Below are 27951 nucleotides of genomic sequence, written 5' to 3'. Positions count from 1 at the left end.
GCTGTCCTATAACCACACACACACACATACACACACACACACACACACACACACCCCACCCTCTCCCCAAGGACCTATCTAGCAGTCTCTCTGTCCTTTGTTTTAACAGCTTTATTGAAGTATAATTTATATACCATAAAATTTACCTATTATAAGGGTACAGTTTGATTTTAAGTAAATTTATACACTTGTAAAATAGTCACAATTATAATAATAATTCAACTTTAGAATACTTCTATATTTTGCCTTTTCTAGAAATTTCACATAAGTGAAATTATACAAAACATTTTTTATCTGACTTTTTCTACTTAGCATGTTTTTGAAATTCATCCATATTGTTGCACGTATCCGTAGTTCATTCCTTTTTATTGCCAAGTAGTAGTCCATTGTATGAATATACCACATTTTGTTTATACACCAGCTAAAGGACATTTGGATTATTTCCAGCTTGGGCTAGTATGTATAACATGGCTATGAACATTTGCATATAAGTCTTTATGTGAATCTGTGTCTTCATTTCTCTTGGGTAGATATTTAGGAGTTTAATTGCTGGGTCATATAGCAAATATATTTAACATTTTGAGAAACTTCCAAACAATTATCTAAATTAGCTGTACCATTCTATGGTTTCAATTTTGCCACATCCTTGCTGACACTTGATATTGTCAGTGGGTATTAATAGTTCATTATAGTTTTAATTTGAATTTCTCTAATGAGTAATGATGTTGAACATCTTTTTATATGCTTATTCACCATTCATATGTCTGCTTTGGTGCAATATATATTCAAATCTTGCTCATTAAAAAAATCAGTTTGTCTTATTGAATTCTTTATATTTCTGAATATAAATACCTTATCAGGTATATGATTTGCAAATATTTTATTCAAGTCTGTGGCTTGCCTTTCCATTTTCTCAATGGTATCTTCTGAAAAACAAAAGTTAAATTCTGATAAAGTTGAATTTATTAATTTTTTTAAGGATCATGTTTTTGGTATCACATCTAAGAAGCCTTTGCCCTAATCCATGTTTCTCCTGTGATTTCTTCTAGGAATTTTATAGTTTAACTCTTACATTTAGGCTGTGATTCATTTTTAGTTAATTTTTGCATATGGTTGTTGTGAGGTAAGAATGTAAGTTAATTTTTTTTTTTGCACAGGAATATCCATTGCTCCAGCATCAATTATTGATGACTATTGAATTACCTTGACACCCTTGTCAAAAATCAATAGACCATAAATGTAAGAGTTTATTTCTGGAATATGCTCTGTTCTATGGATGTATGCCTATCTTTAAGTCAATACCACACTGTTTTGATCACTGTAGCTTTATTTTTTAAATCCTCCAACTTTGTTCTTTTTCAAAGTTGTTTTGATTTCTCTAGATCCTTTGCATTTTCATATAAATTTTAGTATCAGCTTGTCAAGTCCTACAAAAAACAACCTATTTTGATATGGGTTGAGCTGAAACTATAGTTTAATTTGGGGACAATTACTATCTTAACAATATTGAATCTTCCGATCCATGAACATTGTGTGTCTTTCCATTTGTTTAGATCTTTTTAAAATTTTCTCAGCAATGTTTTAAGGTTTTCAGTACATAGGTCTTACACTTCTTTTGTTAAAATTATTCCTAAGTATTTTATTCTTTTTATGCTATTATGAGTGGAATTGTTTTCTTAACTTCATTTTTGGACAGTTTGTTATAGTGTATCCTGCAACCTTACTAAGTTTGCTTATTCGTTCCAGTAGATTTTTGTAGATTTCTTAGGCTTTTCTACATACAAAATCATGCCACCTGTAATAAGGACAGTTTTACTTCTTCCTGCTTCAGTCTGCATGTCTTTAATGTCTTTTCTTGCCCTTTTGCACTGGCTAGGATCTCCTGTATAAAGCTAAATAGAAGTGGTGAGAGCAAACATTCTTGAATTTTTCTGCGCTGTCCTCTGCTCTGTTTTCAAAGGGAATCCTGATGCCTCTTGCAGAGGAGAAGGTAAAGCTTTTCTGCTTCCTTAGGGGGTCCCTTCAGTATCTCCTCCTGCTTTCTTGCCTAAAAGACTTATGAAACTCATAAGATACCATCTCTCTCTCTCTCTCAGAGGTCCCTCTGGAGCAGCCTCATCCTCAGCACCAGGGTTTTAGTACCTCGGAGGAGTAGCACTTGCTTTTTGCCCCCTTCCATGGGGATTCAGTGAGAAGGAATTAAACAGTAACTAAAATGTTTGGAACTCTCATGAAAGACCTTTCCTAAACCCCAAAAGGAGCTGAGAATGAGTCTCAGGAGAAGACCTTGACAGCTGAGACCTTCCTAGGCACTGTGGGATTCTGCAATTAGCCCCCATCTCTACACTCCAGCTGCCTGTGCTCTCTTCTGTCCCATGCTCTTCAGAGCACCTGCTACACTCCAAACAGGCTAATCCCTCTAAAACCCCATAAACCCACCATGCTCATCCCCCGGGCTTTGGCTATGCTGCCCCTTCCCTCCTGGAACGCCTTCCCACTTTCCTCTGCTTGTCCATATCCTGCCCGTCATTCAGCACCTAACTCCAGTTCTTCCTCTTCCACAAAGCTTTTCCTGATCACTCTGGCCCTCAGAGATATCTCGACAGCTGTACTCTGACTGCCACCCAATTTAGCACATGATCACAGCGGGTTTGTACCATGTAATTAGTATAGGTTTTCCCTGGCCACTTGGATGTAAGAAACTTCACATTTATTTGTTCTACATTATGATCTCTGGCTTGGCGCCAGCCACGAACACAATGAGAAATCCAGTATCAGCCACTAACAGGGACGCCCCCTCCTTTCTGAGGTTCCTGTAGTGGCTGTTGGGGCTGGCCTTTCTTTCAGCACACTATTATCACTGCCAGGTTATTCACTGTCTATGCCCCAAAGCCCATTAGGTAGGCAGTGCCGCTATGCTGAGCACAGTGCGACTTCTCAGCAAATCCTTGTTGACAAACTGACATAGGCTGTGCTGAGTCCCCTCCTACTACCCTCCCAGGACCTGTTCTTTGTACCTCTAGGCACCGCGCAGTTTCCCAGTGCTCCTCGAGTCCTCGCAGGGCCGGGCGGTGGCCACCCCGGATTGGCTAGCCTTGCCCCCTCGTGATCATGGAAGTGGGCGGGGAGCGGGGTGAGCGGATGCTGCTGGAGCGCGTGAACCCCGAGGCCTGGAGCGGCAGTCAGCACCCCCACGCCGCGTCCCTGGCAGTCCCGGCCTTCCGGGGGCGGCCCTGGGGCCTCGGGCAACTGCATCCACGGCCCTGGAGCCCATCATGTCCCATGGTTCACGTTTTTCCGCCTGGAGACTGCATGCCTTTCTGCTTTGCCAAAGTTTCCTTCGCACGCGGAGGGCCCTGAATTACAGAAGTCGCTTTTCTCTAGTCAGTTCAAGCCAGCCTGGCGCGAGTCCCTCATTATCCTTTGTCAACGAGGCAAAGACTCAGTTGTTAACCCAACTGTGTCTTGCTTGGGGGCAGCCCTTTCCCTGCCCTTCCCTCTCTCTCAGAAGCCCCAAGTGGGCCTTTCCCCGACCCTGCTCTGAGCGCGTGGAAAATCTGCTTCGGGCGCAGATCTCGAGTAGTTGGCCTCCCCTCATTTCCGTCTTTCGCTTCTGCCCGCGTGGGGCCACTTTGGTATAGGTGGGAATTAAGCCGGGGAGGGAGGAGTAGGTCGGAACAGTTTGCAGCTGGCGGCTCGCTGATTGGGTGTTATTTTACTGCTGGGCAGAAATGACCGCGGTAGCACTCCTGGGGAGGCCTCTAAAGCTGCAGACACTATGTGTCGCGGGACCATCCAGTGCTGGCCCCGTGCAGGAGGACAGGACGCGGTCTGGTCGCTGCCCTGGGCGCTCAACATGGGAGCTGCCGGAGGACAGCGCCCTGTGAGTGCCTGACAAATGGAGGTATTTCTTTCCAGGTTTTACAACCCGATGTATTTTCAGGGAGGACCTTCCTAGGTACCTCCACTTCTCAGTCTCTCAACTCAGCAGTCTCCATCCATTTCCACGAATCCGCTGGACTCGCTCCTGCAAAACACGGTGTGAAATTGACTTCTAACTGGAAGCCTTTCTTTTCCAACCCCATCCACTGCAATTCTTCTGTTTTCAGCACTCTGGTGTTCTGTTTTGTTGTTGTTGTTTTTGTTTTTGTTTTTTTCATGTGTTTAGCTCGGGCTTTGAAAGAATCTGAAATCTTATCTTTTAATTTCAAATCCCCTAAAGCCACAGAGTGCATCTTTCCCTGTCCCACACAGTGCCTAGTTCAGTTCTTGTCCCACAGTATTAACCAACTGCCACAAAGCCTCGTGTATGCCACACAACTAAACACCAGGACGTCTGAAGGAAAAACTCTAGAAAACTCTAGAGTGGCTCTTTGGAGCAGGAAGAGCTGCTACACTCCCAATGCCCTCTGAGAGCTGCCAGGTCCCATGATGCCTTCTCTTGCGTGTAGACTGAGATGTATTCATTAAGGGTAACACGGTGATTTTTTGTTTGTGCTCCCTTAATCAAAAAAAAAAAAAAGATTTGGTGGGAAAGGCAGATGGAAGTTCTTGAAGGGGGCTACTTCAGAGCAGGTCTTTCTGAGCCCCCTTGAAGCACACCGTGTGTGTGTGTGTGTGTGTGTGTGTGTGTGTGTGTGTGTGTGTGTGTGTCTGGGACCCCAGAGTCAATCCAGATGATGCTGATATAGTTACATTTGAGAACCAGTGGTAGGTAGATCTTTGCTACTCTAGTCCTCAGGCAAACAGCATCAGCCTCACCTAGGAGTTTTTAAGAAATGCAGAATCTCAGGACCCAGCCAGACCTACTGCATAGAAGTCTGCATTTTAACAAGATCTCTAGGTGATTGGTATATACACAAAAGTGTAAGAATCCCTGCTTTAGTAATGACTGCTCTGGGAACAAGCTTAAACTTGGGCAACCTGGACCTGTGGTCACCCATCCTATCAGGGAGATAGATGGTAGATGGTGGGCTAGGGACAGGGTGAGAGAAAATCTGAGCAGCCACAGATCTGGGGTCGTCTCCCTCCCAAACTGGCCCCTGATTTAGAAATATGGTCTCAAGAGCCTATCTTTCTGTCCCCAGTTTTCACCGTAGACAACTTTCTAATAATTGAACTGTCTGTTCTGCCTGCTAGTTGCCTTTGTTATTATCGTAATCATTAGTGGTTGCTGGAAGTGGGGCAGGGTGTGTTTAGGTGAGCAGGGGGGAGTGTTAATAAGCCCATGGGTCTGGTGTGATGGGGAGATCCCTGTACCTATCACAACCTTGTGCCTTTATTGCATGCTCCTTTACACACCCTCCACCCCTTGAAGAGGCTTCCCCCGGCCCCCTGCCCAGTAACTTACTTACTATGAATATTCCGTTGCTACATCCTGTTTCTGCTTTTGACTTTGCATCCTGTTCCAGACCCTTAGCCTGCTCCCTAGCCTCTAATCTGACTCTTCCATTAACTGTCAAACCTTCAACAGATAATTCTTTTAGCATCTGCTGTGCACACCAGTAAGTGCTGAAGATTCAAGGTGAACCCAAGACACAATCCCTGCCTTATGGGGTTTACAGCATTGTGTGGACATCCATCATTCACTCAGTCCTCACTGCACCAGAGACGACACTAAATGCTTCACTTACATAATCTCACTTTTCTCAGTCATAACTGTCAGGTTGTCCCCACTTCATAGATGAAGAAGCCATGGCTCAAAGACTTAAATAATTTTCCCAGGGTCATAGCTAATTGGTGGCACAGGCAGGAGGATTTAAACCTAAGTCTGATTGCCTCAAAAATGTCTTAAACCACTCTGTAAAAGACTGTTCTTCATCACTGTATCTCCAATGCTCAGGACAGTGCCTGGTATGTATCACACAATCAACATTTGTGGAAGGAAGGAAGGATATTGTTTTGAGCCATCTCTTGGGCTCCACCCTTCAACCACAGAGCCACCTCAAACCCAGCCCTGAGGTTTCTCAGTACCTCTGGGCACCACATCTTCCTTCCTCACAGACCCCCCAGCCCCCACCCTACATCTGAGGCCCTCCCTAATTTATCCCTGCCTCTTAGGGGCAGCCAGCCAGACCAAGAATCCCTTCTTCATCTTGTCTGAGTATAATACATATAAAGTTGATCCAAGCTTTCTACCTAGAAAACACACACACACATCCTGAAGCTTTATAATTTACACAGCAGTAATAAAAACGTTGAAGGAATTTAAGTAGATGGATGTGGCACAACCTCAGCTCTCCTGATGTTTTACAGACTGCCACACTATACCAGCTGCTTCCCACAATGGCTGTGAGGTGAGAACCTGAGGTGAGAACACACCCTTCCTTCAAGCTACTTCACACTGCCTCCTCAGCATAAATATAAGATTTTCCCTTTTCTATTCCTCTTAGAAAAGGTATAATATAGGCCAGAGGAAAAGTATAATATAGGCCAGAGAAAAAATACAATATAGGCCACAGAGACTGACTTAAGTTTCTTGTGGCGCAGATGAGGATTATACTGTGGCATTTCTCTTTTCTGTGACTGGGTGGGCCACAGTGAAATAAAGTCCTAAAATGTATTAAAGCTGTTTAGACCACTTAAATTAGAATCCTTCATTTGTTAGGCCTTTCAGAAAGCTTTCTCGGGACTGCAAAATATATGGTAGGGATTCATTCCATTTTCTAGATCAGCAAACTGAGACAGAAGGTGAGTGAGGGAATTGGAATCATACGAACGGTTATGGCAGGATACAGGGCACAGAGACTTTGGCACACTTTACTTTTTCCACTATACCACATACTGTCTCCTGAATTGAACATTTTGATCTTCTTTATTATAAAATGATTCAAATAAAATATATCTATATGTTTTCTTATTTCACTTTTTTTTTTTTTTTGGTCACTCTAGAACTGTAAGCATTGGGGGTACGGGGGAGGGATAGCATTAGGAGATACACCTAATGTTAAATGATGAGTTAATGGGTGCAGCACACAAACATGACACATGTATATATATGTGACAAACCTGCACGTTGTGCACATGTACCCTAAAACTTAAAGTATAATAATAATAAAAAAAGAACTGTAAGCATTTTTCAGACATTCACAATGGGAAATTTGAATGTTAAAGTTGGAGAGACTGCGGTTAATAGCTTGAATTTTAGAGTCAGGAAAACCTGTCTGTACTCAGGCAAGGTAATTGATATGGTTTGGATCTGTCCCCGCCAAATCTCATGTCGCAATGTAATCCCCAGTGTTGGAAGTGGGGCCTGGTGGGAGATGATTGGATCATGGGGGTGGTCCTTCATGAATGATTTAGCACAGTCTCCTGGTGCTGTTCTCATGATAGTGAGTGAGTTCTCACAAGTTCTGGTTGTTTACACGCGTACAGCATCTCCCCCCTTCTCTCTCTCTTGCTCCTGCTCCCACCGTGTAAGACAGGTCTGCTTCCCCTTTTCCTTCAGCCATGATTGTAAGTTACCTGAGGCCTCCCCAGAAGCCGAGCAGATGCCAGCATCATGCTTCCTGTACAGCCTGCAGAACCATGAGCCAATTAAACATTTTTTCTTTATAAATTACCCAGTCTCAGATATTTCTTTATAGCAATATTAGAATGGACTAATGCAGTAATTAACCTCAGTTTCCTGACAGGTAGATAGAAATTACTAATATGGCCCCCAGCGGCACATGTTCCAAGGAATTAAATGAGATGATAGATGATAAGCACTTGGCAGAGTGCCTGGCGCATAGTAAGCACTAAATAAATGTTAGTTGTTGTAATTGTTACTAGAACTATTATGTGAGTCCCTGAGTTTCTCTGAAGAATCCTCCTTGTTTTGTGACCAGCAGTACTTGACCTTTATGGCCAAGATCCAGGCAATTTGTGTCTATTTTTTTCTTGACCTATTTTCTGGCTATAGCTTCTAGTTTCAAGATTGTAACCACATCCGTTTAGTCTTTACACTTATTTCAGACATGGTATTTAAACAGATTTTAGTTGATTTTCTGAAGATAATATTAAGTCATGAAACAGACCCCCTACATGCTCTTAAAATCTGATAACTCAGTTCTAAAATGCCCATGCCTCAGGGTCCAGAGAAGTTAGATCAGGAAGTGGAGGCCCAAGCCCAAGAATTCATATTCCTTTTGAAAAGAGAATTTGCTTGCTTTAGCTTCTAAAGCAATAATTGCATCTAGGGCATCAAACGATTGGAGACATATTGCAATAAAGGGGTTTAGTGTATACAAATTCTATTACATCAAAACTGTGTTCATCCCTGGGATTTTGTTGAGTCTAAAAAAGGTATTCTCCAGAAATAGACCTGCTCCCATGTGACCACTTGAGAAAATTTAATTTAAAAAAGAGTCAAGATATTGATGCCTATTGACATTGGTTTTTCTTTGATGCAGAATGACAAATATGCCATCTTGTAGTTCTCATTTGAGACACATCCCAACTTGGCCATTCAGTATATTTACAAATCTATCTCAAAACAAAACGTTTGCTTTTTTATTCTTTTTTGGCCTCCTGGGATTATTTATTTATTCAATAAACATTTATGGAGCTCCTACTATGTGCTAGCCACTTGGAAACATGCTAGAGAGAGAGATGAACAAAGTATTCCTTCCTCTATTCTAGTGAAGGGAGATGGCCAATAATCAAACAAACAAAATTCATAAACAAGAAAAGTATCAGAGAGTGGGAAGCACTACACAGAGAATTAGAATAGGGAGAGTCAACAGACAGTAACTGGATGACTTCTTTATATCAAGCTGTCAGAAAGGTTCCCTAAGGAAGCAACATTTAAGCAGAGACATGTTTAACATTTGAGCAGAAGAGGCTTCCTGGAAGAGGAAAAATTCTGGATCCAAGGTTCTAGGACTTGAATAAACTTGACATTCTGCCTCTGATCTCCTCAATTCTACCTCATTAAATTGTGAACTTCAGAGGGTCAAGAACTGGATGATCCATTTTTATGATTAGAAAGTGATTCCTTCAATGAACCTACTACTTCTTCCTACATTCTTGTTAGAACTTTCTCAGCTATGAATCAGACTTTTCCAGGAAACTTCTACAGTCTTTACTTTGGTGACTACAACCACAATACTCAGTTGTTCCCAAGCAGAAAACTGGGGTTCATTCAAGACTTTAGTATTTGATCAAGATATTTTGCTTGGTAAGCTGGCTATTTTTTGATATAGTTTTATTTTCCCCATCTAGCTGGAATAAGATCATCAAAGTTGGTCATCTTACCTGACATAGCCTAGATATTTTCTTCTTCAGTACTAAACTTAGATGTCCCCACCTTTACAGAGTACATATTAGAGTAAGCAAGGCTAGGTTATAGCAAATAAGCCCCATAGTCCTTCTGTGGCTCTCCTCTAAGCAGTGACTTAGAGATCCTTATTGTTTTCATCTTATATTGCTGCCATCTGGATTCAGAGGTTACAACAGAAGGGAAAGAAAGTGGGAACATGGACAGTTGCACAGTGAATTTTATGGCCAGGCCTGACAGTAGCATACATCATTTCTGCTCCATCCTATTGGATATCCAGTCATGTGGCCCCAACCTAAGGACTCCTAAGGGTGTCTGGGAAGTGTAGTTTCCCATGTGCTTGGGAAGCGATAGATGGCATGAAATTTGGCGACCCCCAAAGCTTTATCTCTGCTATAGGAAGCCACCCTTCTCTGTTATTCTCCTCTTCAGTCTGGGTTAGGTGCCCCTCTTCGACTGTAGCACAGTCTGATATATAATAGGCACTAAATATGTTTGTTGGTTAGATGAAATGAAAGATGGATTAATTGTAACCTAAGATCTTACATCTATTAAAAGAGTGAACTAGAATTAATCAGTATTGAATTGGTTAATTAACAGAAAATTCTCTATTCATTCAAGATATGCCTAAGAATTATAGGAAGAAATTGAAACCACACTGTTAAAAAATAGACTAGATTGGGGATCCCTAGGAAATTCCTTTTATTATTTCAACACACAACCTTAGTAGCCAAAGTCACTCCAACTCTCCTCCCCTCTGAGTCACTCTGGCAATCATTCTGTAGTTATTTCAAAGATTGGGACATTTTCTGAAGGCAACATGGCCTGTCGATGGCATTGACTTTGGCTCCCCTCACCATCACTCTCATTGTTGCCATTAGCCCGTTTTTAAGGCCCTGAAGTTGGCTGCCCTTGAAATAAAGTGGGAAAACCTGCATTTGTGGGCCAGCTTGGTCCCCAGCCCAGTTCCCCAGCCAAAGAAAGTGAACAATCCTGTATTTGTGGCATCCTGAGCCTGCAGTGACCTTCCGGGCCAGCCAGGATGCCAGAGGGAATGCACATTCTCTGAAATGACAGTAGAGGAAGAACCAACCCATTGCCCCAGGACTGATGAATGGGTCCCTCTTTTCCCCCTGGGACAGCCTTAACAGGGCCACATGTAGGGCTTAACTCTTTTCTATCTTGAGCTTTATACATAGAGGCTGATCTGTCTTGTTTCTTAGCTGGAAATTAATTGGGCTGAAAATAGATAATTAGTCTTCAATGTTAACTGCAGTTATTTATTTATTTGAGTGATTATTTGATTAACGTATTTCTTTACCTTAATACTAGAGAGCAAGGACTATGTCTGCTTTGTTTTTCATTTTATTCCCTAGTACTTAGCATAGTGCATGGCAGAGAGTAAGTTGTAGGGAAATATTTTTATTTACACGCAGAATGACTGTGGCAAACCTTGTCTCAAAGCTCAAGCTCTTATTTTGTTTTGTTTTAGCATCGTTTCCCCCGAGAGTGATCATTTCTGCTTCTTGTTATAAATATAAAATACATATCAAGTGGCTTCTGCTGTGTGTTTTTGACTCAGTGAATCCCAGAACCATCAAGACAGAGGCTGTGGATCAGCCCCTTCACCAGCTTTCAACTTTGGGCTGGTGGTGAAACCTCGTTTTCAAATTGCTTATGTATACATGTATCCTGAGTGTAATCAACAGGACTGCTCCACAAACCCAGGGGGCAAATACTGTCACATTTAGCTTCTTTACACAAAACAAGTAGCCTAAGTTCCCATGGTTTATCAGACTGTGGGATTAGCAGAAAGTCTAGCCTCTCTGTCTTGGGGCCCTCTGTTTCCCCATAACTTTTCCAAAATCCCAGAGGTTTACATAATTCAAAAAGAAGGGTCAGCCTGACTTTCACACTCCAGGGGGGGAAATGTTGCTGATCATTGCCACATGGCTGTGGAAAGTGCCCACTTGAGCCTTCAGATGATGTTAGTTCAAGACTTTGCACAGGCTATTGAAGGTCTATCTGAGTCTGTTTGTGCTACAGTAACAAAATGCCTGAGCCTGGGTAGTTTATTATCAACAGAAATTTCTTTCTCACAATTCTGGAGGCTGGGAGTCCAAGATCAAGGCACTGGCAGGTTCAGTGTCTGGTTCCAAGATGGCACCTTCTTGCTTTATTCTCTGAAGGGGAGGAACAGTGTGTTTTCCCATGGGAGAAGAGTGGAAGAGCAACATGGACCGAAACTAGTTCCTCACACTCTTTTACAAGGCACTAATCCATTCATGAGGGTGGAGCTCTCCTGACTTAATCACTTCCCAAAAGGCCCCACCACTCAGTACCATCACATGGAGATTAAGCTTCAACACATGAATTTTGTAGGGAACGCATTCAAACCACAGCAAGGTCTCTTCAGGAAAATGATCAACCTTGTGTTCAGCTTGGCCAAGATGGCCCCTTGCTTAAGTTCCCAGAACTGCAGAAAGTTAGTTCTTAGTACTAACTTTCAGTCCCTTATGTGACCTTTCTGCAAAGATCCAGTCATCCAAAGGGGTGGCATCAGATTGTATCAGGCCGTCCAGCCCTATAGACCCCAAACTTCTGTATAGTCTTCATCCCCTGGGACTATTACATTGCAGGTCTGACAACTTTTCCTATTCCGTCTTTGAAACATAAAAAGTCCTCATTATTTCTCACTTCCAACAAATAGGGCTACCCACCCACTTCTTCATGCTGGTCACCTGGATGGTCTCTAGGGGGCTCTATTGCCTTCAGGAGGAGGGAACTACTTGCAGTGCTTTAGGACAGTCTGTATTCCCAGACTTTCTGACACCTTTTTTAGTAGAGAAGAGAAGCTGGAGGGGGAGATGGAGAAGGAAGAATGAGGAGAACACTATAATGGAAGCTAAATATCGGCAGATCATTCTACTACACAGCTCTTCACACTGACTGTATAGGCAAATTTCCTGTTTATCCTGAGCAGAAGGCAGCCTTCCTTCTCTAAATTGTACCTACTCAAAAATTTAGGCCACAAACTTACAATCAGGAAGAAAACTGAAAGCTCTTCCTGTTGAGTCATCCAGCTTCAAAGTGCTGGATCTTTGCTGGACATTGTAGTAAATTAATTGAAAGTTTTGTGCAAAATATTATTTCAGGGGATGGGGTAGGCTCCTAGGATGAAACAGCAGTGTGTTTGTGAGGTCAAATTTTTGCTTCTTAGAATAAGAGTCACTTTGATTTTGGTGGGGCAGGATCACCCGTGGGAGGATAACTCATCCACACATATCAGACATGAATCCTTCAGTGAGAGATGGGGAGTGGGAGCAGAGTGGTCAGGGTATCCCTGTGAGGCAAGGGAGGGATCCTGACCTCTGGTGCACCTGACCTCTGGGGGACTGGCTCTTGGGTCCAACTCAAGGTTCCTTTTCAGGGCCTGTGGCATGTCCTCCAGGCCATACTGCCATCTTTAAAATACTGCCGGCACCTAGTTGTTACTGTCAGCACCTGGCTGTGGAAGGGGAGGACAGACACCGATGATTCACGAGGCGTGATCCAGAGCATTGTAACCATTAGTAGTAGGTGTGAAAGGAAATCATCAAACCATGTGAAGGTGGGAAAAGTTGTCACAAGTTGCAAATCTATAAGACAAAACTGTAAGACCAATGAAAATATTGAAAAAATTCACTGCACTCTATGAGGCTGCTGTGAGAAGCAAATGAAGCAAGTGTAAAGCCTTCAGGTGTCACAGAAATAGGCCCCTGATTGTGCCTCAAACCATAAGACGTCAGAGCATGAAACACCAGTGAGGGAGAGTGATTGTGTTTCACAGATAAAGAGCCTATGAGCAAAACCAATCTTCCTTTCCTCTGAAGTGTGCCCCATTGCTGAATCATGCTGGTGAGTTATCATGGTTTTCCTCTTGCATGATTTTCTTCTGTAATACTCATTTCAGAAGTTAAAAAAAAAAAACAACAAAACAAAACACAACAAAAAAACCTGCTACCTGTTTCTCTTTTTAATCCTGCATTTTAACAGACAGGCCAAGAGCAGGAGCAATTAGTCTCCCTGAGGATTTGCAAAGAGGAATTCCTATTGTGAGCGAGCTGTCATCCTTCTCCTTCAGTTGTTTAAATGTGATTCCATCTAATTCAGTTCCAGAGCAGGTGTTGAGCATCTTATGTGTGCAGACACTTACTAGGCACTGCTAGGATAGACTAGGACAGGCAGGATGCTGCCACTGCCCAGGTGGAGCACATCATCAAGCGGGGGCCACAGAGACAAAGACAAATAGTTATCTGGAACTACAATGTGGAACAGAGGAGGGAGTGATAGATTTTATCTTAAAGGAGTTAGGGAAGGCTGTAGAGAGGGTGATGTGTGAGCTGGGTCTTCAAGGATGAGTTGGCCTTGTGGGCAAGACAAGAAATATCAAATAAGCTGAGTGGGAGCATAGAGGAAAGGCTAGGGTGCATAGAAGTGCATGGGGTAGAATGAGAGCCAGGATGTGTGTGGCTGGATGGAGGGTGAGGCCGATGTTAGAACAGTGATGTTCTAACAGGCAGGCAGGTTTGGGGTACAAAGGGGCTTGGATCCTTGCTCGGGACTTAGGCTTCAGGCAGAATTTCACTAGTACAGGCCAAAAGCTGGTGGCCCTGGAACGCAATGTGCAAGCAGCTCAGATCTCACAGGAGACTGCTTTAGGATGGAAGGTATTTCCTGGAGACCTTGCCACTGATGCCAGAAATTCCCAGCATTTCACTCACTCCTCAGAGGCCTCTGGAAATGTGCACATGCATGCTTCCTGAAAGGGGTAATACATTCACAAGCTGACCCCACTCTCCATGTGCTGAATGTCACTACCTAAAATCACTCACATTTCTGGAACTCAAAGGCAGGCTCTGGAGCTAGGCTACCTGCGTTCAAAACCCAGCTCTACCACTTGCAGCCATGGAGCCTGGGGCAACCTACTTAACCTCAGAGGCCAGGTGACAGCGAGGCACCCACAAGTGAGGTGAGGCACATAGAGATGCCAGCAGCAGAGTGCAGAGAACGTGGGTGCAAATACATTCCTTTGCCCTCACACACCTTTTACCCTCACCAAGCCAATTCATAGCAGAATGCTCTAGAACAGTGTTGACCAACAGAAATATCACATAAACCATGTATGTAATTTAACATCTTTCTGGTAACTCAATTACAAAAAAAAAAATGGAAAGAAACAGTTGGAATTAACTCTTTTCCCAGAAAACGTTGTAAAGAGTAGCATGAAATTAACTTTAATAATATACGTGTTAACCAAATATATCCAAAATATTGTCATTTTAACATGTACTTAACATTTTTAAAAATTAGTGAGATATTTTACATCTTCTTTTTGAGTACTAAGTCTCTAAAATCTGGTGTGTATTTTTTTTCTTACTGCATACCTCAATTTGTACCAGCCACATTTTAAGCTGCCATATTGAATAGCACAGCTCTAGTACAATGGCCCAAATGACTGTACTGAAATCATAACAATAGCTAATATTTCTTGACTACCAGCCAAGAGATCTTGGGCAAATTACTAACACTGTGCCTACAGTTTCCTTCTCTACAAAAGCGAAGTAATAATACAACCTAACTTATATTGTTGTGAACATTAAACTGAGAGATACAGCTGAAGTCCTGAATAAGATTATTGTTTCTCTTTGCCTTTGCACATGTAATTTCCTCAGCCTGGAATGCCCTATCTTCTCCACCTGCAAATCCTTATTCATTCTTTTTATTTAATTTCAACTTTGCAAAGAACATTTTTATTGAAATATAAATCACATACCATAAAAATCACCCATTAAAGTGTCCAATTCAATGGCTTTGGTATACTCAGAGAGTTATACAGTCATCACTATAGTCTAAGTCCAAAACATTTTTGTCACTCTCCATCCCCCTTCCCCCTCCCCAATCCTAGGCATCACGAATCTACTTTTTTTTTTTTTGCTTTTATTATTATTGATACATAATAGTTGTATGTATTTATGGGGTGCAGTGTGAAATTTAGATACATGTATGCAATGTGTAATGATCGAATCAGGATAATTAGCATATCCATCCATCACCTCAAACATTTATCACTTCTTTGTGTTGAGAACTTTCAAAATCTGCTCTTCTAGCTACTTAAACATATACAATAAATAGTTGTTAATTATACTCACGCTATATTGCTATTAGAACACTAGAACTTATTCCTCCTATCTAGCTGTATTTTTGTATCCATTAACCAATCTTTGGTTGTCTTCCCTCCCATCCTTCCCTTCCCCTTATTCATTCTTTAAGATCTTGTCCAAATGTCCCGTCCTCTGTGAAGCCTACCACCTTCCTTCTTAGGAAGCATCAGGTGTTCCTGGCTCTGGACCAACTCCTAATTTTGTTCAGACCTCTGTAACAGGGCTTCTTACCTTGCTTTGTGATTGTTTCCCTACCTGTCTTCCAGGATGAATCTGGAAGGGATTGCTATATCTCATTCAAAGATACAGAACTTCCACTTTTTAATGTCTCTGAAATCAGGGTGCATTTATGTTACAATTGGCAGTGTTTTTTGTTTTTGTTTTTTTTTTTTTCATTGCTTGGTGGGATCAAACTAAAAAAGTAATGGTACAATGAGAGCATGTGGCATAGATTGGACACGTGTTGGTATTTGTCTTTGTGTTCCCAGTCACTGAGCTCAATAAATGTAATAAATGTGTTGAATGTACTGACAACACTAGTAAAAGTTTACTGCAATTACCACACGTGTAAATTATTTGGCTGGCTGCCTCTCCTCTGCTCTGGATGGTAACCTCCCCAAGGGCAGAGACTGGGGGCCCTTTCATAGCAATGGGTTGGGCATCTCGTGAGAAGCCAAAACGTAATACATGGTTTTTGAGGAAAATGTGCCCTTGAGTTGCAGGCAATGAAAGAAATCCCACCTTCCTCACTACAGCATGATTAGGCTTTAAAACTTCCTCCACCAAAATATCTGATTACTGCATTAGGAAGCAGAAGAGTCCAGCTAGAGTGCGGGCTGAGAAATGTGCGCTTGTGGGACCAGGAGACAGAGAGCATTTGCCCTCAAAGCTGCATGTTTCTTTGGAAACCCCATAGGGCTCCAAACAGATTATCTTTCAAAGAACTCATTACAAGGCAAAAAGGGCTTTTAAATTTCAAGTGTTTTAACAAAATCTTTTTTATCTAGAAGTTCCACTGTCTAATTGTGCTGTTTCTCTCCAGTTCATAAAATGATAAGCCAATAAACAGAATCATGCCAAGAAACTCTCTCATCAAGACAACTCCAACTGTAGCCTGATACCAATCATTAGAGGGCTAAATATAATAATGCTTAGTCCAAAGAATGGGATGGAGGATGGAAAAATGGAGACCTTCTGGTTAGTGGTGAGCTCCAAGCTAGACCCTATCGGAAAGAAGGTATTTTAAAAGGCCCAAGTATGAAGTGTCTGGAACGTACATAGAGTTCCTATAAGCAAATATTGACTTTTAAATCTTTGAGATTATCTCAAAGCTGTTGTTTGAAGGTGCACCTTGATTTTTCCTTGATGAGTGGATTGGAGTTCCTGCCAAGTAACAAAAGGACTCAGTCTATTTGAGGGCTCTGGCCCAATTCAGACACACACAGACAGCATCCCCCAAACTACCACCATTCCTCCTTAGGGGAAATCATGTCTGCTCTATCTTTAGTAGCACAAACACCTTGATTAAACTAAGGATGTGTGGTTTTACTCCTCCTCACCACCCCTACCCGCCCCCACCCCTCCGCACCCGGCCCCTAGAAAAGAAAACCAATGCAGCTAAAGTAAATTGCTCCGTGCCTCACCAAAATGTCAACTTGTCAGGTAGGCTCAGATTATCGTCCCAGGGTTAAGCCTGGCTAGATTTGGGCTGCAGGGGCTCCTGGGAGTACTGGCTAACTAGGCCCCTCTGAGGGCTCCTGCATCCTGTACTTGAAATCAGTCACAAACCTTTAACTTCCTGCTTTCCATTCTCTTCCTTCTCTCTTCAAGTTCAGTTTAAATAAAATTACTCTGCTGAGAGATCTTTAAAAAAAAAAAAACAGACAAAAAAAAAGCATCAGGCTGGGCACAGTGGCTCATGCCTGTAATCCCAGCACTTTGGGAGGCCAGCGCAGGAGGTTCACTTGAGGCCAGGAGTTTGAGACCTGCCTGGACAACACAAGGAGACTCTATCTCTACAAAAAATTTAAAAATTAGCTGGGTGTGGTGGCACATGCCTGTAGTCCCAGCTACATGAGAGTCTGAGGTGGGAGGATCACTTGAGCCTGAGAGGTCAAGGCTTCAGTGAGCCATGATCACAGCTCTGCACTCCAGCCCGGGTGACAGAGCGAGATCTGTTATCAAAAAAAAAAAAAAAAAGGCCGGGCGCGGTGGCTCACACCTGTAATCCCAGCACTTTGGGAGGCCGAGGCAGGTGGATCACGAGGTCAGGAGATCGAGACCATCTTGGCTAACACGGTGAAACCCCATCTCTATTAAAAAAATACAAAAAATTAGCCGGGCATAGTGGCGGGCGCCTGTAGTCCCAGCCACTCAAGAGGCTGAGGCAGGAGAATGGCGTGAACTTGGGAGGCGGAGCTTGCAGTGAGCCGAGATCGCGCCACTGCACTCCAGCCTGGGTGACAGAGCGAGACTCCGTCTCAAAAAAAAAAAAAAAAAAAAAAAACCACACAAAAAAAAACAAAAAAAAACCCCATCAAGTAGAAACACCCCTCACCAGGTCCTTCTTACAGATACTCCCACCCCTTTCCTTCCATATCAATGTGTGCCCTTACCTAGCTTCTTTCTGGAGAAGATGCTTGCAGTCTGTTTCAAACTCTCCTAATTATGGCTCCTAATGGGTTAGGTAGCTAAGAGCCATATTAATGTGATGTTATTCAGCACATGCCTTGCCATTCCTCTTGCTTGACTCTGATAATCATTTGCAGCTCCCATTCAGGAGGCATCCACAGTTCCTTGGAGAAGAAAAACACTAACAGTTTCAATAGGGTGGGTCCTATAGCAGAGGGACGAGCGTATGAGGGGAGAAAGAGGAGCTCTTAACTCTGTCTACTTAGTAGCTACCCATCCAGTGCTTGCTATGGACTCACCCTACTTGGCCTTGGGCAGCCCTCTCTTAACCAGCCCTCTTGACCAATTCCTTTTCCTTTATTTCAGCTGAAACAAAGCTGGGATTTTTTCCCCCTCAAATAATTGCACTGAAATTAAGGAGGAAGCTAAGGAGGAACAATACAAAAACACAGAAGTAGATGAATTTACAGAGTCACAGATTTCTTATCTGACAGAACTTCCTGGGGATTCAGCTTCCTTCCCCACACTCGCACTCTCCATGAAAAAGACCCCGATCCTTTGTGTACAGTAAGATAAACACATTTCCAAAGGGGATGGGCCCCTGTCTTGTGGAGATAGTTCTCTCCCTTTATCCTGGTCCACCCCTTCAGCCAAGGTCCTGAGACTAATTTAAGTAGAACATGATCAATATTAATCCTACACAACTTTAAAAAAAAAACAAACCACTATGAACCCAAACTGAGGAACATGCAATAAATAACTGATTTGTAATCATCAAACATATAAACATCATGAAAGTAAAGGAAAGAGAGCTGTTTCAAAATGACAGAGACTAGAGATGTCTCTGTCAAACAAAAATGCAATGCATGAATCTAAAATGGATACTTTTGCTTTAAAGGACATTATCAGTAAAGGTTGAATGGGGTCCAAAGATTAAAAGGTAGAATTGTACCAACATTAATTTCCTGATTTTGATAGTTGTATTGCGGTTACATGGGCGAATGTCATTGTTTATGGGAATACACACTAACATATCCACTGGTGATGGGACATTTGAGAGCAACTTGCTCTCAAATGGTGTAGAAAAAATATGTTCTTTGTACTATAGTTTAAATTTGAGATTGTTTTAAAACAACAACAAGCTACTCTGAATCCAACAACCTAATTTTCAGGAATCTAATCCAAACATATATTGTTGAAAAAAAGGTACATGACTAGTATTATTTTTTGCCAGCAAAGGTGAAATAACTCCAATGCTCACCATTAAGGGACTGGTTGAGTCCCATCATATACACACATTAGAAAAGGGAATAAGAAGTATCTCTATATACCACTATGGAATGATTTTCAAGATATAATAAACTAAATAAAGTAGAGAAAATTGTCTATATATACGTATATATACATATATATATCTGAGAAAAAGAAACGTATGTGTGTAGTGCATTTAAAAAAAAAAGAAGAATAAAGAATAAAATTTTTAAGTCAATGATTACTTTCAACAGATAGGAGGAAATAATGGAGGAGATCTGAATAGAAGCCACACTAAATATGCTTTGGTAGATTTGACTTTTGAACCATGTAAATATTTTTTGTAATTACCAAAAAATTATATTTTAAAAAAGGAATTCCAGAAAATAAAATGAAATAAATTATCCTAAACATGAATATAGTTTGCACAGCCACACAGAGGGGAATTATTCCATGAGACTTAAATCTTCAACTTGACTGCAAGTCCCTATATACAATAGGGACAATAACTACATAAACAAAAACCACTTAAACTCTTTTCAGGAATTATATTGTTGGGGAAAATGTTGGTAGTTTTTCTGAGGCGCGCATGTGTGTGTGTTTTATGATAGAACAAATGCATAATTATGTAATAATCTATAATTCCCAGTGTCTTTAAAAATGAAGATTCTCAACTTTGAGAGAAAGGAAATATAGGATTGAAGACATTAAGCAAAATCCCTGCAATTCTGAATTTGAATTGGAAATATCAATATGAACTGATGTTGGATGTTATCTTAAGACATAAACATATTTCCTAGTTCTGTCTACCAAAAAGGCCTAGCACCAATGGCTGCCTAGTTAGCATACAGCACCCCCAGGGCCCAGAGTGAGCTCCAGAAATGCCATTTCTCACTAAAAGGAACAAGGATTCTTTGGATAGATGGTTGGTTACACATTTAGAACAGGAAATGTACAAGATGTGCCTGGAATACCTTGTCATAGTAGATAGCAAGGAAGTTATCAAAAACTACCAGAATTGTATCAGAAGACTAAAGAGCCAACTTAGATTCCCACTGGCCAAAGATGAGGTAATTTGAAAATCAATGACAGTAATTGCAATAGATTAAAATGCATCAAATACGTTTAAATCATGAGTTCATGATGATTCTAAAAGATAATAATTGGCCACCCTTGAAGGTGGCTAGTGAATCCTTTTTTTAAGAATACTGGTAAATAAGAAAAAAAAAATTGAGCATTTGTCCTGCCTTTTCTATATGAACAATTGTACTGAGTAACCAAGTAACAGAAAAGGAGAAGTTCCTCATCTCTTTATGGAAGTATTACAGCTAAAAATGAAAAAGGAATGGTTGAATTAGAATACCACCATTACCATTTTGCAATTTCTAATGAATTAATGGATCTAGAAATTGATCATTAACAGCTGCTAGTATCACAAAAGAGAGAAACCAAATATTACATACTTCCTGATGGAAGAATATGCCACCATCTATGAAACAATCTTACCAAAAAATTTTTAAAAGACCAAACCTGAAGCATATCAAGCCCAAGATCCAACTACCAATTTACAGAAAGAACAGAGAACAGAGCAACAAGTAAAATGACACCACAGGGTTGCAGTCAGAAAACTCCAGACTGTGAGAAAATCTACGTGACCAACAGTCTGGTTTCTTCAAGGGTACTAAAAGAGAGAAAGAGAGTGGGAGAGACAGTGGAATCTATAGATCAAAAGAAACATAATGAGACACAGCAACCAATCACAACGTGTGGGCCTTATTTGGATCCTGAATCAAATAAGGACACTTTTTAAAAGGAATTATGACATTTATGAGAAATTAATATTTGAACACTGGCTGGATATTTGATGAGATTAATGATTTGTTGTTATTTTTAAAATGTGATTATGGTATTGTGCCTTTAAAAAAATTAGTTCTCTTTTAGATGTTCATACATAACTGCTTACAGAGAAAATTATATGATGTCTGGAATTTGCTTCCAAATAATGCAAATGAGGTGACAGAAGTGAGTCGGGGTGTGTGTAAAACAATGTTAACCATGAGTTCATAACTGTTGAAGTTGAGTGATAAGCACTGTTTTAGATGTTTGAAATCTTGCGTATTCATCTACCTGTGTACATACTTAGAATTTTCCATAATACACAGTTTAAAAATAATACCAACCCTGTACCAGGAACTAGGCTGGCATTGACACACCTAAGCCATGAATTGGCATCACAGAAAAACACTGTCAGAACTTTTCCTTCACGACTTACACATGTGGGAAGGGAGAGGAACTTGGTGGCAACGCCCTTAACTCTCCTCTGACTTGATGAATATGCAGTTTCCTTTGCCAAATTGGAAATTGAGAGGAGAATGCAACCCTGTCTAAACTAGCTTCTCTGCAGAGCTTGTTGAAGGCCGGAACCATTACTCAGGGTCCAGCTGCACAGCATTCTCATCCACCCAGCAACACATGCAGAGAGCTGTGAGATCAACATAGGGCCACATGTGGGTTTGAACAAAGAACAGTCAGACAAAAGCCCTACAGACGCTCCTGACCTCTCTCTTGGCCCCTGGGCCTTCCATGGAAATGTGAACTTTCCTTTGACACTCACATGACACCCTTTGGCCCTTAACAACAGTCCTACAGAGAGTGGGCAGTGCCCTTTGGCTGCATCAAGGGCAGGGGGCTCAATGCTCTAAATTGCTGGCATTCACACCACAATCTCCTCTTATTTCTAGGCCCCACCCTATTTATGCTTTAGCTTTGTGGCATTTGAGAGCAGAAACATAAATTCAGCTAGACACTCCACTGCCCAGAGGGGTGACCTTTATTGTACATGCCTGGGATGTTTTCCCAGGGAATCCAAGAGAAAATGGCTCCATCAGAGATGTGTGATACTATAGAAATGCCTAACCAGGGCCTGCGCCTGGGCACAGGTCTCCCTGGCTTGCACGTGACTTGAATTTGGCTTGCAATGAGGGAGTATTTCTGTGGGGGCCCATTCATTCACTCATTTACTCAAGCACATGCTGAGCCTCAACATTAGAAGCTCTGGAAGATACAAAGAAGAAAAAGACAAAGTCTTTGCATGGAAAAGCTCTCAGGTAGGTCGGGGAGAAAGACATATTCACAAATAACTTCAATTTAAGGCAAGGTGTGATCAGACCATGACTGAGGAGTTCAGAAAAGGAGAGAAAATTCCCAACTGCAGTAAAGTTGGAGGAGGTGAAGCAGGAAGCAGATGTTAAAAGCTGAATAAAATGTCAATTTTAGGCCAGGCTCAGTGGCTCATGCCTGTAATCCCAACACTTTGGGAGTCTGAGGTGGGTGGATCACCTGAGGTCAAGAGTTCGAGACCAGCCTGGCCAATATGCTGAAACCCCATCTTTACCAAAAACACACAAATACTTAGCCAGGCATGGTGGCGGGTGCCCGTAATCCCAGCTACTCGGAGGCTGAGGTGGGAGAATCACTTGAACTCAGGAGGCAGAGGATGCAGTGAGCTGAGATCATGCCACTGCACTCCAGCCTGGGCGACAGAGTCAGACTCTGTCTCAAAAAAAAAAAAAAAAAAAAAAGTCAATTTCAGTAGTCAAGAGATGGGGTGGGGGTGTGGGGAGTTAGGGTTGGGTGAGGGTGCAAGGAGAACAGAAAATTTCAGGTAGAGAAAATATCTTGGACAAAGTCACGCAAATAGAATTTTATAAAGTTTTCTGCAAGTATAATGAGTAAACGCATCAGTGGTGGAGATGTCCATACATGCAAGGAGCAAAGCTGAACCTTAGGAACTAATATGGTTTATTTTATTTCCTTGTTGCTGTTCATTGGTTTTCCAGAATGCTAGTGATCTCCAAGTTGTCACCTATTGCTTGATAACACATGGAACAAATTAACCAATCCTGAAAGTGGAATTTGAGAATTGGGTCAAAATGATGTGGGGTACAGCCCCACTTATTTATACCAAAGACGCTTTTTACTAACCTCTTGAATCTCTTCCCAGTCTCGTGGTTGGATCAAATATCTCACCAACTTCTTGGTGAACAATGGAAGATCCACATGGTTTGGTTTTTATGAACCTCAGCACTACAGACATTTTAAACCAGGTAATTCCTTTCTATGGGAGGCTGTCCTGTGCATTGAGGATGTTTAGCAACATTTCTGGCCTCTACCCATTAGAAACCAGTAGCACTCACCCCCCAGTTATAACAACCACATGTGGGGGTGACAGCGGTGTGGGGGGAAAAATTGTCCCCAGTTGAAAACCACTATACTTTAATATATAAAGAAACCAAAAAGATATTAAAAGCTTACACTTATTGGGTGTTTATTACATATAGGCTCTGTATTAAGTGTTTCCATATATTAACCCTTTTAACCTTCCCACAATCCAATAAAGTATAGGTACAATTATGATTCACATTTGACAGATTAAGAAATTATTTGCATTTACAGAAGGGTTTATCAATGTATCCAGACTCACACTCCTTGTGAGTAGCAGATTCAGGATCTGGCTCAAGCGCTCTGACACAGGCACCTACCCTCCTAGCCACCAAGCTACATCGTACAAGTCCCCAGGCTCCCCAGGCCTCTCTCCTGGAGGGGCCAACCAAATGGTGTGGGCACCAATAACAGAAGCCCCGGCTGGCCAGCAGCCTCAACTGAATTGCTGGAAACCTCACTTAGCAGGCCACAGGGATGGAACACACATTGCTTGGGATCACTATGGGAGCCTCCTCACTGCCATGTGGTCTTTTGTTTGTTTTGTTTCGGCTAGAATGCAGTGGCATGATCTTGGCTCACTGCAACCTCCACCTCTTGGGTTCAAGCAATCCTTGTGCCTCAGCCTCCCAAGCAGCTAGGACTACAGGCATGCACCACCACACCTGGATAATTTTTTATTTTTAGTGGAGACGGGGTTTCTCCATGTTGGCCAGGCTGGTCTCAAACTCCTGACCTCAGGTGATCCACCCACCTCGGCCTCCCAAAGTGCTGGGATTACAGGAGTGAGTCACCACACCTGGCCTGCCATGTGGTCTTTACTCTCCTCCCTGGCACTCCCTTGAGGACCAAGTGGCTCACCTGTATTCCACATCAATGACATCCTTTCTGGAACAGCTTCGAACCTTTTAATCCCCATGACCACATCTCCTGGTTATCATGTTGACCTCTTTTCCATGGAGTACTAGTCATCCTTGGCTTCAACATGGAGGTGGGGAAATTCCCCCAGAAGGGATACGATTGTCCTTTAGGCCACAAGACATGAAGTTTGGTCACAAAGTTAACAGTGGCAGTTATGCTTGCCTCTCCAGCATTGGTTCTCCCTTCCCTCAGTGCCTGTACTGATTGTCATTCAGGTATACACACTGCCCCAGGGCAGCCTTGACTTTGGGCAACATGTAGGTGAATATTCTGAAAACATTCACAGACAAATTTGAGTTCAGATCCTGGTTCCACCATGTAGTAAACGTGCCACCTGCACAAATTAATTGCCTGTTTCAGCCTCAGTTTCCTCATCTGTATGAAAGCATAGAGAAAAGAAAACTATCATGTAGAATTATGATATGGATTAGGAATAATATATTCTGTAAAGTGCTTGCTTTCTGGTATTATTATTAACAGTTATTAATCCCTTCGGAGGGGTTTGTATGCCAGGTTGCTTCTTGGCGTTATTTACAGTCAGCTGAGAGCAAGTGGAATGTGGAAATGAACATTATGATGGCAGACAAGGCTAGGAAAAAATGCAGAGCAGAGCACAAGTTCTGGACAGCAGTCTGGAGTCTGGTGGTGCCAAAACTTGGCGGGGCACAGTGGCTCATGCCTGGGATTCCAGCACTTTGGGAGGCCGAGGCGGAAGGACTGCTTGAGCCCAGGAGTTTGAGACCAGCCTGGACAACATGACGAAACCCCATCTCTACAAAAAATTTAAAAATGAGCCGGCTGTGCTGGTACATGCCTGTGGTCCCAGCTACTCAGAAGGCTGAGGTGAGAGGATTGCTTGAGCCTGGGGAGGTCGAGGCTGCAGTGAGCCATGTTCGTGCCACTGCACTCCAGCCTGGGCAACAGTGCAAGACTCTGTCTCAAAAAAAATTGGAGGCCGAGGCAGGCGGATCATGAGGTCAGGAGTTTGAGACCAGCCTGGCCAACATGGTAAAACCCCGTCTCTACTAAGAATACAAAATTAGCCAGGTGTGGTGGCACACACCTGTAGTCCCAGCTACTTGGGAGGCTGAGGCAGGAGAATCGCTTGTACCTGGGAGGCAGAGGTTGTGGTGAGCCAAGATTGTGCCACTGTACTCCAGCCTGGGTGATGGAGTGAGACTTCATCTCAAAAAAAAAAAAAAATAGCGGTACTAAAAATAGGCCTATTTCAATCCTAGTTTATTAATTAACTATAATCAACCTCCCAATAAATGAACCTCAGTGAGTTGGTTTTCAGTGGGTTGTAAGCCAAGACCAGTCCAAAGTGGTCTCTGAGCTGGATCTCCCATGGCCTTATGCCAATTTCTGAAATATTGTCTCACTTATTTCCTACCAATATGCATCCATCACAAACTCAGATGATACAACTCATTTCTGGGTGTTTTCTTCTTAAAGCCTACAGGAACAATTATGGACAGTTTCAAATCATACAAATATCTGCTATTTAGTGAGCACCTACTATATAGCTTTGAATACTTATTCTGCTCTTGCAGGCTTCTTATCCCCATTCTACACCCAAGGAAGGAAACAGAAGCTCAGAGAGGTTAAGTGACTTACCCAAGGTCTCCCACCTAGTAAGTGGCTGGGCCAGGATCCAAAGCTAGGACTGTCTGACTTCTTTTTTACTTCGTCTTCTAAAGCTCCAGGCTAGAATGACTGACTTCTTTTTGATGATGCAAAGCTACCTCTTGATCCTATTACCCCATCAATGAGTGGGTGTGTGTGTGTGTGAGAGGGAGAGAGAGAGAGAGTGTGTGTGTGTGTGTGTGTGTGTGTGTGTGTGTGTGTGTGTGTGTGTGACAGAGAGAGAGAGGTGTCCTCTGGGCCTAGAACAGCTGGCAGGATCCTCTTTCACCTTATATACTGCTGGTGGAGCCAGGCAATGATTGAATGTGCAAAGTCACAGAGTAGGAAGCGGAGGTAGGTCACTCACAAAGGAGAGCCACAGGAAGGAAGGAAAGAAGGGAGGGAGAGAGGAAGGTCAAGAGGGAGGGAAGGAAGAGGAACGGAAGAAGGAAGGAAGAGAGAAAAGAAAAAAGGGAAGGCGTGAAAGCAGGAAATTGCTTTCTCCTGTCTTATTAAGAGTGACTCAGAGGGACATTTCCAGAGGGCTGGCCAGTAAAGAGCAGCCTTTCCCCGTGAGGAGGGTGGAGAGCATGGCTGCTGGCGGAGCTCCATCACTCTCACTCACAAGGCATGTGCCCTCTGAGGAGGGTGTTGACAGCACCATTTTCACCTCAGAGGGAGAGGCGTTTCTGTTCACATGGAAGGGCACATGTGAGGGGTATTTGGTCAGGAATGCATTACAGACTCAAAGAAGAAGCTGGCATGCCCAAGAAGAGTCACTCCAACGTGGAGAAAATGCAACCAAGATGTTGGCTCAGATGCTCACAAGAGGCTGCCAGAGATGGTCTCGGAGTCCCCAGTTCTGAAGCACCCTCCAAGTACTCAAAGCTCTGCATCACAAAGGCTGTATTAAGAAAGCACAGAAATTTTACGGTCAGAACATTTCTGTAAACACGTTGGTTTAATCCCAATTTTACAGCTCAGCTACTCTCTGTAATACACAATCCATAAAGCATTTACAATATTGTTCAAAATCTATACACTATTTACATTCCCTGCCCTCCGTGCAGGTACGGTGAATCGAGGAACTTGGCCAGAGTCCTGGAGAAACAGCTAAGACTCAAGAAACCACAAAAACTAGCAACAAGAACCCTGAATAAGACGTGTAAAGAACAGGGAGCCCCAAAGACAAGTCCTCCAAATCAGGAGGATCCGGTCACATGTGGGCAAACTCAGGGAGATAGGAGTCCTTGGTAGCCTCCTCCAAGTGACCAGATGGATGATCAGCCCTACCTCACAGCCCATGGTTTATGTGAATCTGTTTTTCTAATACTCCATCAAAAAGTATTGGAGTATTACTTTGGTTACTCAGTGACGGGCATAAATGTCCATTGTGGGCTGATGCAGTGGCACGTGACTATAATCCCAGCTACTCAGGAAGTTGAGTGGGAGGACTGCTTGAGACTAGGAGTTCGAGTCCAGCCTGGGACACATAGTGAGACTCTGTCTCTGAAAAAAGAAGAAAAAATGTGGATTGCCTCTGGCCATTCAAATTTCTCTAGCAGTAACCTGGGCCCTGGGATATTTTCCCCAGTATGGTCCTTGGTCACTGCCCTGGGCCTGTTGACATGGCAACTACACCCAATACAGCTTTACAGGTCAGCCTCTGCCCACTCAGGGCAGGCTGCCCAAAAGGAGCCCAGGGCTGGCAGGATCTCTTGGCTGGCCCTCAAGTGAGTTCACCCCTCATAAGGGTAGACCCAGATTTAGTGAGTCCTCAAGCCCATATAATTTCTGCCCTTTTAAAGAAAAGGAACACAAAATTACAAACTGAAAGTG

General features: G+C 42.6%; 1 long non-coding RNA gene across 1 annotated transcript; it reads right to left on the bottom strand.

Moving 5' to 3' along the window:
- Positions 1-91: 91 nt before the first annotated feature.
- On the bottom strand, positions 92-27048 carry LOC115933739 (uncharacterized). Its single transcript, XR_008668790.2, has 3 exons — positions 26104-27048; positions 24427-24861; positions 92-4027 (listed from the first exon to the last, which is right to left on the bottom strand). It is a non-coding gene; the product is annotated as an uncharacterized lncRNA (long non-coding RNA).
- Positions 27049-27951: the final 903 nt, after the last annotated feature.

This window comes from Gorilla gorilla, chromosome 1, assembly GCF_029281585.2.
Source record: "Gorilla gorilla gorilla isolate KB3781 chromosome 1, NHGRI_mGorGor1-v2.1_pri, whole genome shotgun sequence".
Classification (NCBI taxonomy): Eukaryota; Metazoa; Chordata; class Mammalia; order Primates; family Hominidae; genus Gorilla; species Gorilla gorilla.
The sequence above is the reverse complement of the archived record's forward strand: the minus strand, read 5'-3'. Positions and strand labels throughout refer to the sequence as shown.